This window comes from Panthera pardus, unplaced genomic scaffold, assembly GCF_024362965.1.
Source record: "Panthera pardus isolate Hobbes unplaced genomic scaffold, ASM2436296v1 HiC_scaffold_10, whole genome shotgun sequence".
Lineage (NCBI taxonomy): Eukaryota > Metazoa > Chordata > Mammalia > Carnivora > Felidae > Panthera > Panthera pardus.
In genome coordinates this window covers 1,315,460-1,322,121 of record NW_026526655.1, presented here as the reverse complement: position 1 = coordinate 1,322,121, position 6,662 = coordinate 1,315,460, and positions in this window count along the sequence as shown.

Sequence of the window (6,662 nt, the reverse complement as noted above, 5' to 3'; positions counted from 1 at the left end):
TCTCTTGGGAGACTCACAGAAAAGACAGCAAAAACAGAAATGTGTGTCTTTTAAATCAAATATGTGTCCTTGCCTTATGACAGCTGACACAATTTGTAACCATTCTCGCAGTCCCCCAGCGTCCCAGCTCTCCTAGCCTCCTCCTCAGTGGCCTGGCCGCTGGTGTGGCTGCACCTGACCCCCCCCTCCCCGCCCCGCCCAACCTCCCCGAGGCACCAGCAGCCCCGGGGCCCTGGTCGGCCTCCACTGTGGTCTGCGTGTTGCTAGAAGCACTCCCACGTCCCGAGAAAACGGGCTCCCCAGAGCACCCCATCTTCCCCGGGGAGCCCACAGGGCCTCGGCACAGGTCGGAAGTCACTGGAACCCCCGTGCGGCTCCATGGGAGCTCGGAAGTCACTGAGCCTTGCAGCCGATCGGAATCTCCCTCCTGAGACATCTGGGAAGGTGGGGGGATGTCAGCATAAGACAGCCTAGGGTGGTGGGAGCCCAGATTTATGGGGGTTTTGTAACTCAGCACCCCACATCCTGGGCCACACCTACGGGGGACAAGAAGTCCATCCTCCGGGCCACTGCGGTGGGTCCAAAATTGGGAGGCTGGAACTTTCCGTGCTGACTCAGAGGTCAAAGGTGACAAGGTTGGAAGAACTGCGAGGGAGCCAGCGGGAAGCTTGGCACTGAGGGCTGCGGACAGACGCCAACAGTCCTCCTTGGACCTACTTTTGAATCCGACCTTAGGAAGGTTTCCCTCCCAGGGTGGGGGGTCCACTTTGGGGGAGGGTGCTGTACACACCGGGCAGATCGGACAGCCTCGATGGGCCGGCCTGGCTGGCCGTGCCCTCCATGGCCCCCCAATGCCACCGGCAGCGAGAAGACCCTGCCCGTGTTACCAGGTCTGCCTGCCCAGCCCCCGGGGAGAGAGCAGGCCGCTCCCCTCCCAGCCCAGAGAAGGGTCCTGTGGGTCTGCAGATTCCCACGCCCTCCCAGCCAGCCCTACCTCTCTCCTGGGCCTCACCCTCCTGCGACCGGCTGGCAAATGCCTCCAGTCGATGTCAAAAGCCCCCCTCTGCCCCCTTTCCCCAAACCTATCACACACCTGTCCAATGCTCCGAGAGCTCAGAAGTGCTGAGCCCTAGGGACAGGCAGCACCGTCACGGTGGGGCAGCACCCGCTGGCCACCGGAGTCAGGGAATGATGAGAGCCAGGCTCTGGGGACACGGCAGCCCAGGGTAAGGGGGTGAGGTCCGCCAGGCACAGCCAGCAAGTCGCCCCCTCGGCACACCTCCCCCTCGGGCTGCAGCCCACCCTTGGGTGCTCGTTTCCAGCCTCGGAGCTGATGCCCACCCCCACCCCACCCCCACTCTCCCGTCACCCCCACCACCCCCACCCCACCCCCACCACACCCATGGGAGTGTAAATGCAGGGGGAGAGATGAAGCCCAGGAAAGCCCACCCCACGGATAATTCTCCACCAGGCGATCTGGAATTGACGGGCGAGGCAGGGCGGGGACAGAAAGGGGGCTTAATAACAGTGTCCCAGGGAGCAGGGGGCGCTGGGGGGTGCAGAGCAGGAATGGTGGACACGCGGGGTCGGGAACACACAGCAGCTGGGACGGCGGACTTGACGGATGGGCTTAATAACGGCAGGAGTACATCCAGTGAGGCGGGAGTTCGGGGCAAGCGGTGCCCCCCAGCGCGTCAGGGAGAGGGCTGGGGAAGGGACAGAGAGGGTCCGCGTCTGCAGAACAGGAGTCACAGAGGCAGAGAGAGAGAAACAGGAGTAAATATTTCAAGAGCTAGATGGTGAGAATTCCTTCATCTTCAGGAAGACGAGGTGTCAGATTCAAAGGGCAGGCAGAGGACCAGCTCGCTCGCGTTAAAAAGAAATGTAAGAACGACAAGGACAAAGAAAGTTCTAGATGTTCTCAGAAAAGGTCGTTGACCTCCGAGAGGGCCAGTACCAGGTTATCAGGTTGCCCGACAAAACCCTGAGAACCAGAAACAACAAAGAGATGTTTTCAGAGGACTGAAGAAAATCAGCTTCGAACGTAGAATTTCAAGTGCAGCCAAACTTGTGCGCAACCTGCGGGTGAGCGACTTCCCAGACCCACGGAGCCTCAGGCCGACCCCACGCCTGCTCTGAGCGCCGTGCGGAAGGTGCTGACGCGGGAAGGGAATCGCACGGACACACAGACGGGCGGACGTTCTCGTGGGCGAATCCCCACGCGGCGCTCTGCGGTCCCGGCCCCGAGGACCACAAGACGGGGTGCCCACGGCAAGCTGGGATGACAGCTGCGGAGACGACGGGCCTCCGGCATTCCCGGGAAGGCAGGACCCGTGAGAAGGCGAAAAGACTCCGACTATACCCAGGCAGTGTGAGACGCACCAGAAATTTCTGGAAGGACGCTTAACCTCTCCAGCAAATTTGAAGATTAAATTACAGTGCCAGGGCATGCCCCCTGTTTACCAACACTGGGGACAGGTGAATACGGGTTTGAAGGCCAGCGTGGGGGAGGTGGGGGGTTGGAGGGCATGAGGTTTAATTAGTCCGCGGGGAGGGAGGGCGCTTTGGCCATAATATTCAGGTCTTTAAAGGGCACGTGCCCTTTACCCATCAACTCCAGGGTTAGGAACTTGTTGTAAGCCATAACACGACGGGCGCCCAGTCCTCTGCCCCGTTCGTGAGACGAGCTCCCGGAAATGGCCGAGCCCCAGCAGACGCCGTGTGGCCACCAACAGAGTGATGTTGGCAGAGAGCAGGCCGCAGGCAGCGCGGGCCGCAGTCCGTCCGCGTGCGTGCACGTCTGGACGCGGTGAGCACGGAAGGCGGAGAGGGACACCCGGGGCCTCCGAGTCGGGGCGGCGACCGCGTCAGGCCCGCGGCTGTGTCTGCCCCCTGTGCTCCTGCGTTCTCCGGGTGCTGTGAGCAAGTAGGACGTTTGTAAGGGGGGGACACGCCCTGCCTGTTAAAGGGAGATATTCGCGGTGGCCTGGGGGCTGTCCCTGGCGGTCCCGGCAACGTTACGAGACCTCGCCACCCCCCAGGTCTGGGTTCCGTGCACGAGCCCAGAACTTTTATTAGCACCATCCGAAGACGGAGAAGCGGGGCACAGAGGCGCCAGATGACTTCCCAAAGCCACATAAAGTTAAGGACAAACCTGATGTCAAGCTTTCACACTCCCAGGTGAAGGCAAAGTCGTCTCCTCGGGTGAGGGACTTGGGGAGCCCCCAGGTAAAAGGTTTGTATCCAAAAATCAACCCCAAATATCTGGGAAGCCCTGTGTGGGAGGTCGGCTGGACAAAGTGCAGAACCCAGGTGAACAGCCGGGTCCCGCCTCCCACCCCTTCCACCTCCCCCACCCGGCCTGCCCTCCCTGCCCGTCCCCAAAGCCCCACCACCTCCAGGCTCCGCCAGGTGGACAGATCCGTGGACGCCAGACTCCTCTGGCCCCACGACCTCCAAAGAACGGGAGCCTCTCCTCCAGGGCTCTGGGGGCCTTCGGAGACCCCACCCCCATTTTACAGCTTGTGGGGAGCCTGGGCCTGGCTGGGGGTGAAGCACCTGCTGAGTTGAGAACTTAGTCCCTTTGATCACCGGGGAGGGGGGTGCAAATAATGAGAAGCCAGGAGTCAATGTCTCCCCTGAGATCTGCCAGAGGAGGGGCCGTCCCGTCCACCTGCCCTCCTGGGAGGACCAGGGGGTCGCAGCCCCAGGCCTGTGGGTCTGGGTTTAATGTCCGAGCCACCGATGCCACCCTGTCTAGCCCTTCGAGGGGCCAGTGGCCTGGGGCAGTCACAGGGACAGGAGCAGCTGTCCCTCCAGCCCCCCCACTCCCAGCCTGTCACCGCCATCTGTCCCAGCAGCTGGGGGGCCACACCCCTGGCTATCCTGGGGGCAGGACCCTCATCTCTGGCACTGATGGGGGACCCTGGCGTGACCTCGGGCCAACTCGGAGGTCCCGCCACGAATCTCCTGCCCAGGACTGCATCGGCCGTGTCCCACGCCGTGTCCCGCAGCCTGGGGGGCCCTTGAGACCCCAGCCCCTCCCGGGTTCCCGAGGACAGCCCTGGACCTATCATGTAGCACATGCCCTGGATCAGATCCGGGTTCAGAGGTGCCCCCCAAGACAAGTCCGGGAAGGGGGACCCCAGAGACATCCAGGGTCCAGGTGGCAGCCCAGGGGACCAGTGAGCATGCCATTCTCAGGGGCTTCCAAGTGAAGTAACTCCTTCTTTTAAAACGCTGATTAGTTAAGTGCTCACAGAGCCCTGCAGAGAGGGCCAAAAGGTGGGGTCCCCAGGACAGCATGGGGTGTGCATGCTTGGGGTGCTCATGACTGCGTGGGGGGGATGCTTGCCATTTTGAGGTTGGGCACGCCCTAGAACCCTCTGGCCTCTTGTGGAAAATGAGACGTTATACTGCACTCCCCAGGGTGGCCTGGGTGGGGCCCCTTCGAGCCCCTCTGTCTCGTGCAAATTCAGCTGGGACCCTGCCCAGTGCGTGCCAGGCCCCAGTGCCAGGGGCGGGAGTGGGGCAAGGGGAAGGGGGGCATAGGCTAGAGGGGACTACCTTCCCCTGCCCCAAAGGGAATCACAGAAAACAGGCTGATTCCCCATATGTGTGGGGGGGATGGGGGACCTCCCTGGGCGGGGGTGGGGGGTCTGACCTGGGGTCCTTCATGCATCCGTCCATCCATTTCCCCCCGTGTTTCCCAGGGCCTCATCTGCATCTGGTTCTGTGTGGGGTGTAGGGGTCTGGAGGTCACAGGGCAGGCGACAGAGAAGGCCGCTGGGTGAGAGCAGGTGGGTGATGGTGGGGCACTGAGCTCGCAGAGGCAGGCCGAGCGGGGCCCAGTGGGGCCCTGGCCGGGGGGCGAGGCGGGGTCACGGCAGAGGCCCGAGGGGGAGCGACTCCAGGCGGGGCGCTGGGCAACGGGGTGACAGCTGGCTGAGGCTGGGGGGGGGGACAGGGCGGGCGGACAGCCTCCCGCAGTGTCCGGGGGAGGCCAGGGTGCTGGGGGAGGCGCTGGGAGCTCAGAGAAGTTCCCGCGTCCCCACTCACGGGAGATGTCCACAAACCACGCTGTCACCAGTTTCTGTGGAAACGCGGAGGCGCCCTGTCCCAGAGAACGCCGGGTTTGCACAAGCTCATGGTGCCGCCATTCAGCTCCATCAGGCGACTCAAAAGCGAGCACGGTCCCTGCCTTCGGGTGAGGTGACAGCCTGCCTCACAGGGCGGGAGAGGCTCCCGCATGTGTGTCGTTGTGGCCGGTTCCACGCCAACGGTGACTAGAAGTAAAACTCACCCCAGGATTAAAGGGAAGACCACTCCCACCCGTGAAACTGGCTGACGGAGGCGTGGGATGGAATTGGGGCTCCCGCCCCCCACGCCCCACCGACGTCCCGCGCTCACCCCTGTGTGTTGCCCAAGCGCGTGCACTTCCCTGCGTGCCCGGGCCCCTCCTGCTTCACCCCCCCCCCCCGGCCCGAGAAGGCCCCCCCGGTCCCAGCAGGGCTCACCCCCTGGCACCTGCTAACCGGAGGCTGTGGCCGCTGCACGAGGTCAGGCAGGCAGGACCCCCGTTCCCTTTGCTCCAAATTATAACGGAAGTGCTTCCCCACAGGACACAGCAGAGACAGCTACTTGCAAAACCTGGGAGAGCAGGGGAGGCGAGGACGAGCGGGGTCCCAGCCGGCTGCCTGCGGCCCCTGTTCCCTGGGGATTTGCTTGCTGACTGGGGACCCAGCGGGGCCCCCAGGAGGGATAACGGCGGCAGACATGGGTCGGGGGGACAGCAAGGCCGCCCGCACTCACACGAGGCTGGTCCGATGGAGGAAACTTGAAAAAACCCCAGCACCACGGTTCCCCAACGAACGTGCCGATTTCTGAGGCCAACGGAGAGGTGTTTCTCCCAAGTCCAGCCGTGCTATGAGCTCAGACCGTGTCAGGAGTCACACAGCCGTCGGGGCCAGCAACCGCGGTCCCGCCACGCCGGGCACACTGCCACCTGACCGCTGGCTGTTTGAGCGCAGCGGAGGCCTCGGTCCCCTCTCCCCCTGCCTACCCCCCCAGTCTGGGCGTCCCCCACATGCCAAACGAAGCACTGTGGTCGGGGGCGGGGGGTGGGACAAGGGGGCAGTGGCGACCCGGCAGGTGTGGACACCGTGGCATGTGGGGGAGGGGTGCCCTGTCCAAGGTCACAGGGAAGGGGGGGGCAGCACCTGGGAGCCGTGCTTCCAGCCCCCGAGACGCTGCTCTCCGGGCTTATCTTTCCGTGTAACTTTGGGGCTTAGAAGTAATTGGAAATTGATTTTCTTTTAGTTCGTGGTACTTAGATTTCAAAACATTTGTTCTCAGGGTACAGCTGGATCCTCCCAGCCAACCCCCCTCCGACCCCCCATCCCCAAGCCCTGGCCAAAAGCGGATGCACAGTATGTCCTTGCTGGCAGCCATTGAATTCAATTTCCAGACCCTGTGTCCCTGGTGAATGCTCATCGTGAAAAACCCTGGCCGGCTCCCTGTGCTTTCAGAAAAAGCACCACAATCACTAATATCTGAGACGCAGCCCCGTGTTGTCCACACCAGCGCGTCCCGTTTACTAATTCAGGTACGTGCCCGGGGATGGGGGGGGGGGGGGTCAGAGAGTGAGCTCTCGGTGTTTGGAG